The 12,235-nt window shown below is 47.3% G+C and overlaps 1 long non-coding RNA gene across 1 annotated transcript; it reads right to left on the reverse strand.

Moving 5' to 3' along the window:
* Window positions 1-1,281: 1,281 nt before the first annotated feature.
* LOC125684132 (uncharacterized) lies at window positions 1,282-10,727 on the reverse strand. The gene is made up of 7 exons (XR_007373221.1): window positions 10,581-10,727; window positions 10,072-10,133; window positions 8,719-8,850; window positions 8,261-8,408; window positions 6,841-6,988; window positions 5,152-5,298; window positions 1,282-4,187 (listed from the first exon to the last, which is right to left on the reverse strand). It is a non-coding gene; the product is annotated as an uncharacterized LOC125684132 (long non-coding RNA).
* Between the last annotated feature and the right edge of the window lie 1,508 nt (window positions 10,728-12,235).

Consider the following 12,235-nt stretch of genomic DNA (forward strand, 5'->3'; position numbering starts at 1 on the left):
GTCTAACCCCAAAAGTCTAAGTCTAACCTGAAAAGTCTAAGTCTAACCTGAAAAGTCTAAGTCTAACCCGAAAAATTCTAAGTCTAACCCCAAAAGTCTAAGTCTAAGTCTAACCCCAAAAGTCTAAGTCTAACCCCAAAAGTCTAAGTCTAACCCCAAAAGTCTAAGTCTAACCCGAAAAATTCTAAGTCTAACCCCAAAAGTCTAAGTCTAAGTCTAACCCCAAAAGTCTAAGTCTAACCCCAAAAGTCTAAGTCTAACCTGAAAAGTCTAAGTCTAACCCGAAAAATTCTAAGTCTAACCCCAAAAGTCTAAGTCTAAGTCTAACCCCAAAAGTCTAAGTCTAACCTGAAAAGTCTAAGTCTAACCTGAAAAGTCTAAGTCTAACCCGAAAAATTCTAAGTCTAACCCCAAAAGTCTAAGTCTAAGTCTAACCCCAAAAGTCTAAGTCTAACCCCAAAAGTCTAAGTCTAACCCCAAAAGTCTAAGTCTAACCCGAAAAATTCTAAGTCTAACCCCAAAAGTCTAAGTCTAAGTCTAACCCCAAAAGTCTAAGTCTAACCCGAAAAATTCTAAGTCTAACCCCAAAAGTCTAAGTCTAAGTCTAACCCCAAAAGTCTAAGTCTAACCCCAAAAGTCTAAGTCTAACCTGAAAAGTCTAAGTCTAACCCAAAAAATTCTAAGTCTAACCCCAAAAGTCTAAGTCTAACCCGAAAAGTCTAAGTCTAACCCCAAAAGTCTAAGTCTAACCTGAAAAGTCTAAGTCTAACCCGAAAAATTCTAAGTCTAACCCCAAAAGTCTAAGTCTAAGTCTAACCCCAAAAGTCTAAGTCTAACCCCAAAAGTCTAAGTCTAACCTGAAAAGTCTAAGTCTAACCCGAAAAATTCTAAGTCTAACCCCAAAAGTCTAAGTCTAAGTCTAACCCCAAAAGTCTAAGTCTAACCCCAAAAGTCTAAGTCTAACCCCAAAAGTCTAAGTCTAAGTCTAACCCCAAAAGTCTAAGTCTAACCCGAAAAGTCTAAGTCTAACCCGAAAAGTCTAAGTCTAAGTCTAACCCGAAAAGTCTAAGTCTAACCCGAAAAGTCTAAGTCTAACCCCATGTCTAAGTCTACCACCCTCCACACCTACCTTTCTCACCTACGTTCCAGTGTCCTTCAAGTCCTTGCCGTGACAAAGCAAGACACACAACGTACGTGCATTGTTTAACTATTTGTTTATTACAGCACTGTTTCCACAAGGCAGGACTCATACAATCATATACATGTATGTATATACACGCTATACCAGCAACAATGCATTGAGAAGCAGAACATGTAATGAATAGGGGTCTGTGATTCCCCAACTTAGTTTATAGGCACAGCATCCACACATTCTGTACAAGGCACAACACAGTTTACAGGCGCAACATAACACATATTGCGTACATGGCACGACGCAATTTACAGGTGCAGCACACACATATGCAGTACAGCTGTAACACATGGTTCACATAGACGTCATACCAACCAGAGAAAGGGTACAAACCCACCATACCCCATTAGTGACACCACATTTGTGAGAACACACCTCAAAAGCAGTGCAGATCTCAGCCCATCCAAAGACATTGCAATTCTCAGAACGGCCACAAAGGGGCGCGAGTCTCAGACTGGCCGGGAGGAACAAAATCGCCTCCACCGGCCCTTGGTTACGGGGTTGGGTTAGCCCTGCGCTAGAACAAACAAAGCAAAGCTAACCCAACCCCGTAAGCAAGGCAATGCTAAAGCCAATTTCGTTTACATTAATTGGATGGAAAACTAAAGCCAATCTCGTTTACATTTAATTGGATGTAAAACTAAAGCCAATTTGGTTGAATTAAGTTGAATGCAAAGCCAAAGCCAATTTGGTTGATGCAAAATGACTGCAAGGCTAAAGCCAAATTTGGTTGAGATTAATTGAATGCAGACGCTGAAATCAGCGCAACTCTTCAAATGGCCACAAGGGGGCGCGAGTCTCAGACTGGCCGGGAGGAACAAAATCGCCTCCACCGGCCCTTGGTTACGGGGTTGGGTTAGCCCTGCGCTAGAACAAACAAAGCAAAGCTAACCCAACCCCGTAAGCAAGGCAATGCTAAAGCCAATTTCGTTTACATTAATTGGATGTAAAACTAAAGCCAATTTTGTTTACATTTAATTGGATGTAAAACTAAAGCCAATTTGGTTGAATTAAGTTGAATGCAAAGCCAAAGCCAATTTGGTTGATGCAAAATGACTGCAAGGCTAAAGCCAAATTTGGTTGAGATTAATTGAATGCAGACGCTGAAATCAGCGCAACTCTTCAAATGGCCACAAGGGGGCGCAAGTCTCAGACTGGCCGGGAGGAACAAAATCGCCTCCACCGGCCCTTGGTTACGGGGTTGGGTTAGCCCTGCGCTAGAACAAACAAAGCAAAGCTAACCCAACCCCGTAAGCAAGGCAATGCTAAAGCCAATTTGGTTTACATTAATTGGATGGAAAACTAAAGCCAATTTCGTTTACATTTAATTGGATGTAAAACTAAAGCCAATTTGGTTGAAGTCAACTGAATGTAAAGCTAAAGCCAATTTGGTTGAAGTCAATTGAATGTAAAACTAAAGCCAATTTGGTTGATGCAAAATGACTGCAAGGCTAAAGCCAAATTGGTTGAGATTAATTGAATGCAGGCGCTGAAATCAGCGCAACTCTTCAAATGGCCACAAGGGGGCGCGAGTCTCAGACTGGCCGGGAGGAACAAAATCGCCTCCACCGGCCCTTGGTTACGGGGTTGGGTTAGCCCTGCGCTAGAACAAACAAAGCAAAGCTAACCCAACCCCGTAAGCAAGGCAATGCTAAAGCCAATTTGGTTTACATTAATTGGATGGAAAACTAAAGCCAATTTCGTTTACATTTAATTGGATGTAAAACTAAAGCCAATTTGGTTGAAGTCAACTGAATGTAAAGCTAAAGCCAATTTGGTTGAAGTCAATTGAATGTAAAACTAAAGCCAATTTGGTTGATGCAAAATGACTGCAAGGCTAAAGCCAAATTGGTTGAGATTAATTGAATGCAGGCGCTGAAATCAGCGCAACTCTTCAAATGGCCACAAGGGGGCGTGAGTCTCAGACTGGCCGGGAGGAACAAAATCGCCTCCACCGGCCCTTGGTTACGGGGTTGGGTTAGCCCTGCGCTAGAACAAACAAAGCAAAGCTAACCCAACCCCGTAAGCAAGGCAATGCTAAAGCCAATTTGGTTTACATTAATTGGATGGAAAACTAAAGCCAATTTCGTTTACATTTAATTGGATGTAAAACTAAAGCCAATTTTGTTTACATTAAGTGAATGTAAAGCTAAAGCCAATTTGGTTGAATTAAGTTGAATGCAAAGCCAAAGCCAATTTGGTTGATGCAAAATGACTGCAAGGCTAAAGCCAAATTTGGTTGAGATTAATTGAATGCAGACGCTGAAATCAGCGCAACTCTTCAAATGGCCACAAGGGGGCGCGAGTCTCAGACTGGCCGGGAGGAACAAAATCGCCTCCACCGGCCCTTGGTTACGGGGTTGGGTTAGCCCTGCGCTAGAACAAACAAAGCAAAGCTAACCCAACCCCGTAAGCAAGGCAATGCTAAAGCCAATTTGGTTTACATTAATTGGATGGAAAACTAAAGCCAATTTGGTTTACATTAAGTGAATGTAAAGCTAAAGCCAATTTGGTTGAAGTCAACTGAATGTAAAGCTAAAGCCAATTCGGTTTACATTAATTGAATGTAAAGCTAAAGCCAATTTGGTTGAAGTCAATTGAACGCACATGCTGAAATCAGCGCAACTCTCAAAATGGCCACAAAGGGGCACGAGTCTTAAAGTGGCCAGGAAGGAACGCAGATGGCATCAGAAGGAAGCGTTGATTGGCCTGGGAACAGAAGGGCCCTCAGGAAGGGTGCGGGTGGGTTGGATCGCTGGGCTGAAGCTGATGGGATGAACTGCAGTGAGACCGAGTGCCGCATCCCACATGTTGCCTGCGATGACCTTGGTGGGGGCTTGTGGCAGAGTGACAGGAAGATCGTGGAAAGGGAACGGAGCGGGGATTCGGGTAACGGCTCAACTGAACTGAGCTGGCGGTGAGTGTGGGAGGCCAAAAAAGCCAATGGCATCGCAGGGGGGAAGTCATCGACTGGAAGCATCGAAGGCATCTTCACCTGTAATACAGAGACATGCTTTAGAAGGAGGAACACCGAGACCCAAACTGTGCTCACCGTCAGCCCATCCCCACAAAATGTGGAAGCCAAACACCGCTCCAAGAAATAGCTTCAGAGTAAGGTTAGGAGTACTTAACAGGGAAGGTACTATGGTTAGGTACATCAGGATTAGGGTTAGAGTGACCGTTAGGGAAGGCCAAGGCAAAGGCACCTGCAAAAGGCAAGGAGAACAGCCGAGGGAACGCCAAAACAGAGGGCAAAGGCAAAGGGATGGGAAAGGCTTGGAGAATGCCAAAAGTCACATCAGAGGTCAGGCCCAAGGAGAAGGCCGCAGAGAACGCCAGAACAGAGACCAAAGAGATCAACGCAGAAGGCCAAAATGGAGGGCGAGGTCCATGAGAACGCTGCTGGGAAGGCCGATGCAGAAGGTCAAGGGCAATGGCCAAAGAGAATGCGGCACTAAAGGCCAAGACCAAAGGCAAAGAGAATGCTGTAGGAGAAGACAAAACAAGAGGCCAAAGGGAATGTGGCAAAGATGGCCGAGGGTAATGGCCAAAGAGAACGCAGCCACAAATGCCAGAAATGAAGGCCAAAATAGTGTTGTAAGGGAACGCCAGAACGGGAGGCAAAGGGAACGTGGCAAAGAAGGCCAATGACAAAGGCCAAGGGAATGTGGCACAGATGGCCAAAACCGCAGGCCAAAGAGAACACAGAGAAGGTGGCCAAGGGCAAATGGCCAAGAGAATGCCACAGGGATCGCCAAAACAGGAGGGCAAGAGAACGCAGCAGGAAAAGCCAAGGGCAAGGAGAACGCTGCAGGGAAAGGCTGGAGGCAAAGAGAACACAGAAAGAAAAGGACAGGCAGCATTCAGGGCACCGAGAAGTGCAGAAATGAGCTCTGGGAACCCTACCTTGTGCCTCAGTAAGTAATGAGTAAACATTGGTGGGTGTGCATTGCCCTTACCTGCTGGGCAGACAATTACCGGCCAGCAAAGTGGGGTTCCAGAGCATTCCAGGAAATGCAGATTCCAGTTCCTGCTGCTGCCGTGAAGAGCCGCGCATCTGCGTGCTGACCTTAAAGCGCTCAGGAGCAATGCAGCTCTGCTGCCACCTGTGGGAAACAACGCAGTAATGAAGGCGCTGCCCCGCATGTGTGGGGCTGCACCCTGAGCACGTTGCTGTAATGATGACACAAGGGTTGTAATTAATTACAATTATAATTAACATTAGGGATATAATTAATGTTATTGATAGGGTTGAAGTTACAGTTGGTCTAACATCAGTATTCTGCGCTATAATCACAATTAAGGTTATTTGACAAAAAACCATGAGGCATTATTTTTACAGCAGCATTCAGGTTAAGAGACATTTTTAATACTGGGGTAAGGGTTTGGTTCACAGGTACACTGCAGGTTAACATAATTATTGTTAGAACTCCCATTCAGCTATGGGTTCAGGTCAAGGTTAACTTTAATGCTGCCTCCCAGCTAATCCCAGAGTACCACAGGCAAAGGCAAGCAGGACACCCAGGGCAGGCAAAGGGAAGCAGAACTCCCATGGACAGCCAAGGTAAATGCAAAGCAAACAGCCAAGCTAAGGCAAGGGCAAAAGCAAAGAGAGCACCTAATGGAAAGCCAAGGTGATGGCAAGGAGAACGCAACAGGAAAGGCAAAAATACACAGCCAAAGAGACCACAGCAGGAAAGGCCAAGGGCAAAAGCCAAGAGAACACAGCACAAAATACCAGAACAAAAGGCCAAGGGAACACAACACAGAATGCCCGAGGAAGGGATGAGAAAACATGGCAGGAAGTGCCAAAATAGGAGGCCAAAGAGAACACAGCAAAGGAGGCCAATGCAGAATGTGGCTGGAACACCAAGACAAGAGGTCAAAGAGAACACCGTAAGGAATGCCCAGGCAAGGGTCAAGAGAACGTGGCAGGAAATGCCACAACAGGAGGGCAAGAGAATGCTGCCAGGAATGCCAAAATCGAATGCTGAAGAGAATGTGGCAACAGAAAGCCAAGGGCAATGGCCAAGAGAATGTGGCATGGAACACAAAAACAGGAGGGCAAGGGAATGCCCAGACAAGGGCAAGGGCCAAGAGAACGTGGAAGGAAATGCCAAAGATAATGGCCAAGAGAACACGGCAAGAAACGCCAAAACAGGAGGGCAAGAGAACACAGCAGGGAACGCCAAAACTGAATGCCAAAGTCAATGTGGTAAAGAAAGCCAAGGGCAACGGCCAAGAGAATGCGACATGGAACACAGCAAAAACAGGAGGGCGAGAGAATGCCCAGACAATGGCAATGGCTAAGAGAACATGGAAGGAAATGCCAAAACAGGAGGGTGAGAGAACACGGCACGGAACGCCAAAACTGAATGCTGAAATGAATACGGTAAAGAAAGCCAAGGGCAATGGCCAAATGAACGTGGCATGGAGCACAAAAACAGGAGGACAAGAGAATGTAATAGGAGCGGCAAGGGCAAAGGGAAGGAAAACACTGCAGTGAAAGGCCAGAGACAAGGAGAACACAGAAAGAAATGGACAGGCAGCCTTCTGGGCACCATAAAGTGCAATTAAGAGCTCTGGGAGCACCGTGTTGTGCCATGCTATGGAGTGGGTAAACACTGGTGGGTGTGCATTGTCCTTACCTGCTGGGCAGACAATTACCAGCCAGAAAAGTGAGGTTCCAGGGCATTCCAAGAGATGCAGATTCCAGTTCCTTGCTGTTCCCATGAAGACCCACACATCTCCGTGCAGTTGTTACGGTACTCAGGAGCACCGCAGCTCTGCTGCCACCTGTGGGACACAACACAGTAATGAAGGCACTGCCCTGCAGATGTAGGGTTGCACCCTACGCACATTGCTCTAATGACAACACAAGGGAGAGTTACAGATATAATTAATGCTATTTATAGGGTTGAAATTACAGTTAGTTTAACAACAGCGTTCTACACTACAATTACAACTAAGGTTACTTTAACAAAAAACATGGAGCATTATTTTTATGGCAGCATTTAGCTTATGAGTTATTTTTAATACTGGGTTAAGGGTTCCATTTACAGATACACTGCAGTTTAATGTAATTATCATTAGAACTCCCATTAAGCTATGGTTTCAGCTCAAGTTGAACACTAACGCTGTCTCCCAGCCAATCCCAGAGAGGCAAAGGCAAGCATAATACCCACAGAAAGCCACAACAAAGGCAAAGCAAAGCAGGCAGCCATGGCAAAGGAAGGGTAAAAGCTAAGGAAAAGCACAAGGAAAGCAAGGGCAAGGAGAGGGCAACTGGGAAGGCCAAAGAGAACGGGGCCGGGAAGGCCAAAGAGAACGGAGCCGGGAACACAAGGGCAATGGCCGAAGAGAACATAAAAGGGAATGCCAAAACTGAATCCTGAAGAGAATGTGGCCAAAGAAAGCCAAGGGCAACGGCCAAGAGAATGTGACATGGAACACAAAAACAGGAGGGCAAGAGAATTCCCAGGCAGGGGACATGAGAACGCGGAAGGAAATGCCAAAGATAATGGCCAAAATACACGGAAGGATGTGCCACAACAAGAGGGCAACAGAACACAGCACAGAACGCCAAAACTGAATGCTGAAATGAATGCGGTAAAGAAAGCCAAGGGCAATGGCCAAGAGAATGCGACATGGAACACAAAAACAGGAGGGCAAGAGAATTCCCAGGCAGAGGACATGAGAACGCGGAAGGAAATGCCAAAGATAATGGCCAAAATACACGGAAGGATGTGCCACAACAGCAGGGCAACAGAACACGGCACGGAACGCCAAAACTGAATGCTGAAATGAATGCGGTAAAGAAAGCCAAGGGCAATGGCCAAATGAACGTGGCATGGAGCACAAAAACAGGAGGACAAGAGAATGTAATAGGAACAGCAAGGGCAAAGGGAAAGAAAACACTGCAGTGAAAGGCCAGAGACAAGGAGAACACAGAAAGAAATGGACAGGCAGCCTTCTGGGCACCATAAAGTGCAATTAAGAGCTCTGGGAGCACCGTGTTGTGCCATGCTATGGAGTGGGTAAACACTGGTGGGTGTGCATTGTCCTTACCTGCTGGGCAGACAATTACCAGCCAGAAAAGTGAGGTTCCAGGGCATTCCAAGAGATGCAGATTCCAGTTCCTTGCTGTTCCCATGAAGACCCTCACCTCTCCGTGCAGTCATTACGGCACTCGGGAGCGCCGCAGCTCTGCTGCCACCTGTGGGACACAACACGGTAATGAAGGCACTGCCCTGCAGATGTGCCTCTTTCACAAACCTGTGCTCCTTTCTCTGATCAACGTGGCTGCACTCTGTGCACAGTGCTGCTTACCAGCTGCACTGAAGCTGGGAACAACAGACGAGGAGGCTCAGGTACCCAACAACATTTTTGCTTCCATCTTCTCTGATAACTGCTCATTATACACAGCCCTCACCTTCGGTTTGGTAGGTGGGGATTGAGGAAGCAATGCCAGTCCCACAGACCCCTCCCTATCCTACACTGTGATGGGAGATCAGGTTCTGGACCACCTGAGGACCCGAACATCCAGGAGTCTTTGGGTCCTGATGAGATGAGTCCCAGAGTTCTGAGGGAATTCACCACTGCAGTCACTGAGCCACTCTCAATGGTATTTCAGAAGTCGAAGCAGTCAGGAGAAGTGCCTGGTGAGTAGGAAAAAAAAAAAAAAAAAAAGCAACAGCACATCCGTCATTACGGATAGAAAGTGTGACCCTGGGAACTACCAACACGTCAGTCTCACCTCCGTGCCGGGAAAAATCGTGGAGCAGATCCTCCTGGAAGTGACTCTAAAGCACACGTTCCAGTGCCTCACCACCCTCTGTATGAAAAGCTTCCTCCTAATAACCAACCTAAACCTTCCATTTCAGTTTAAAACTATTCCACTTGTCCTATCACCATCCACCCTCATAAATAGCCGCTCCCCGCCCGCTTAATGCGCTCCCTTCAAGTATTGGAAAGCTGTGTTGAGGTCTTTCCAGAGCTTTCTCTTCTCCAAAAGAAACAATCCCAGTTCCTTCAACCTTTCTTCATAGGAGAGCTGCTCCAGCCCTCTGATCATCTTAGTGGCCCTCCTCCGGACCTGCTCCAAAAGCTCCACATTATTCCTGTGCTGGAGCCCCAGGCCTGGATGCAGTGCTGCAGATGGGGCCTCACAAGAGCAGAGTAGAAGGGGACGATCACCTCCATGCCCCTGCTGGCTGCTCCTCTTTTAATGCAGCCCAGAACCACCAAAACATTCTGGGGATGAAAGGACTGAGCGCAGTCCTGCCCCATAAGGCCTGGGGGTACTGGTGGGTGGGAGCTGGACATGAGTCAGCAGTAGGCCCTTCCAGCCCAGAAAGCCAGCCGTATCCTGGGCTGCATCCATTTGTGGCCAGCAGGTAAAGGGAGGCGATCCTCATACCTCTGCTCTGCGCTGGTGAGGCCTCACCTGCAGTGCTGCATCCCAGTGTGGAGTCCTCAGTGCAGGGAGACATGGAGCTGTGGGAGCGCATCCAGAGCACAGCCACAAATACGAACTAAAGGATGGAACACCTCTCCTGCAAGAAGAGAGAGCTGGGCTGCTCAGCCTGGAAAAGTGAAGGCTCCAAGATGACCTGGTAACAGCCTTTCAATACCAAAGGAAAGAACAAGGGAAAATAGAGGTTAGATATAAGGAAAATGTCTTCCACAGTGAGGGTGCTGAGACAGTGGAACAGGTTGCTAGAGACGCAGTTGATGCGCTGTCCCTTTCAAGGTGAGGCTGGGTCAGGCTCTGAGCACCTGATCCAGCTGTGGATGTTCATCGTGGTGGAGTTGGACCGCATCACAAACCTACCTGCATGCAAGCAATGTACCAGCAAGGGGCTTGTGATGCTCATTACCTGCTGCACTGATCTCACACCACTGATTGGAGGAGCCCAGGCAATCCTTGAACCCCATCGAGCTGCAAAATGAAAACAGAAGAGATACAGAGCATAATTTAATACATGATAATGATGCACACAATACCCTTAAAAAACTCTACATGGATGCAATCAACAGATAGCACTGTGAATTATGGCCACAAATTGGGATGATGTGGGAGCAGATGAACCACACTTGGGGCCCCATACTGGAAGTTATGAGATGAGAATCATTGAAGAAGAGACCACACACATAAGATACAGCTGCTCTAACCCAACTTCAGATCCCCCAGAAAGGCAGAGCTCACAGCTCTGAAATAAAGCAGGAATTACTCACCCCACACCCCAAAAGAAGCAGTCTCCAGGTTCAAATGCTGCCCTTACAGCTACCAGCCCTTAAATGTGGTTAGGATTCCCCAAAAAAGGGAAGGTCACAACCCCGAAATAAAAATGGAACCACTTACCCCATTCCAAGGACCAATACTCACCCACACTCAAAGGAAGCAGCTTCCAGGTGCAGATAGCTACCAGCCCTCAAATGCAGCCAGGATCCTCCAAAAAAGCAAGGGAACAGAACCCTGCAATAGGGAAGGGATCACCCACCCCACCCCAAAGAGAAGGATTCACCCTACACTCCAAAGGCAGCACTCCCCAAGTTCAGATGCTGCCCCTGCACTTCCCAGCCCTTAAATGGGGCCAGGGAGGGGTGGAGCCTGGCTCAGCCCCGCCCACAGCCAAACTGCCCCCAGCTGTGCTGCAGGGTCGCACCCCTCCTCAGGTGCTCCATCACAGCTTGGGGCTGTGCCCTTAAAGTGCCGGTGCAGCCATAGAGAACAATAATGAGGAAAATGAACGTCTGCCGAGGGAGGTTTATGGAGGGATGACCTGCCATAGCCCACATATTTTGATCCCAGCGAGTGCTGTTTACACACCTGCAGCACCCAGTGACACTTATCTGTCATTTCATAGCTGTGCAAATAGGAGCTGTTGAGTCAGGGCCTGAACCACTGATTGATCACCTGAGGCAAGGACTGAGTCAGCTGTGGGAGCACAGGTGAAGGTGATTCAGCTGTGTAACGAAGGGGTGGAGCCTGGCTGCACCTCTCCTAGATCCAATTTAAGGACTGAGAGCCACTGGCGAAGGATCTCTGTTGTGGTTTTGTGATTTTTGTTGTTAGCATTCCACATCAGAACATCCTGTAAATCAATGGGAGTTGAAGAGTTTGTGTTCTGATTCTGTGAGTTGTCTTTGTGGGTATTTTGGGCTCTAGGATGGGAGGGTAGGAATGGCGTTCCCGGAGGACTTGGCATGCAGAGGAGGAAAGGTGGAGTTCCTGGCTGTACTGATTGCAGCTGATTGCTTTCTCCCTCATTTCGCTCCTTAAGGGTAAAGGGGTCCAGGAAGCCTGGTTACTCCTCAAGATGAAAGGCACAAGAACGATTGTCCTTGAATGCTGTAAGGCAAGTTGCAGGAGAAGACCGGTGTGGATGAGCTGAGAACTATTGTTGAGACTCTGGAAGGAAACGAGAGTCTACAACCTCTGGAAGAAGGGACAAGCTACTTGGGAAGATTACAAGAAAGTTGCCAAGGTAAGCAGGGAGAAAGTTAGGAGGGCAAAAGCCCAACTTGAACTCAGATTGGACACTGAAGTAAAAGGGAATAAGGAATCCTTTTATAAATCTTTTATAAATATGTCAGTGGTTGTCATGGTTCTATGTTTTTTGTTTTTGTTTTGTTTTTTGTTTTTGGGTTTCAGTATTCCACATCAAAACATCATGTAGTGTACGGGGCATTGAAGTGTCACTGCCCCAATCCCAGGTTCCTATCCCTGTACATTACAGCAGTCACGGGATCTAGCCCTTCCGGGTGGGGGGGCGCTCTCTTGCTGCCTGGCAGTGGGTGCTGGAGGGTGCTTTCCTAGCCGTTCCAAGCTTTTCAGGTTTGAATCAGTCCCGGGAGCTCTCTCTCTCTCTTCTTGTCTGATTTATTAATCTCAATTGCAATTAAATCGTATCTATTGTGTTATCTTGTATTCCAATATTATAGTAAAATAAGTTTTCCTCCATAGATTGTTGCCGCTGTTCTTTTCCTCCCTTCCTTCCTTCCCATTTTGTGGGACTGGGGTGGGGGGGGAGAGGGCAG

This window comes from Lagopus muta, chromosome 24, assembly GCF_023343835.1.
Source record: "Lagopus muta isolate bLagMut1 chromosome 24, bLagMut1 primary, whole genome shotgun sequence".
Taxonomy (NCBI): Eukaryota; Metazoa; Chordata; class Aves; order Galliformes; family Phasianidae; genus Lagopus; species Lagopus muta.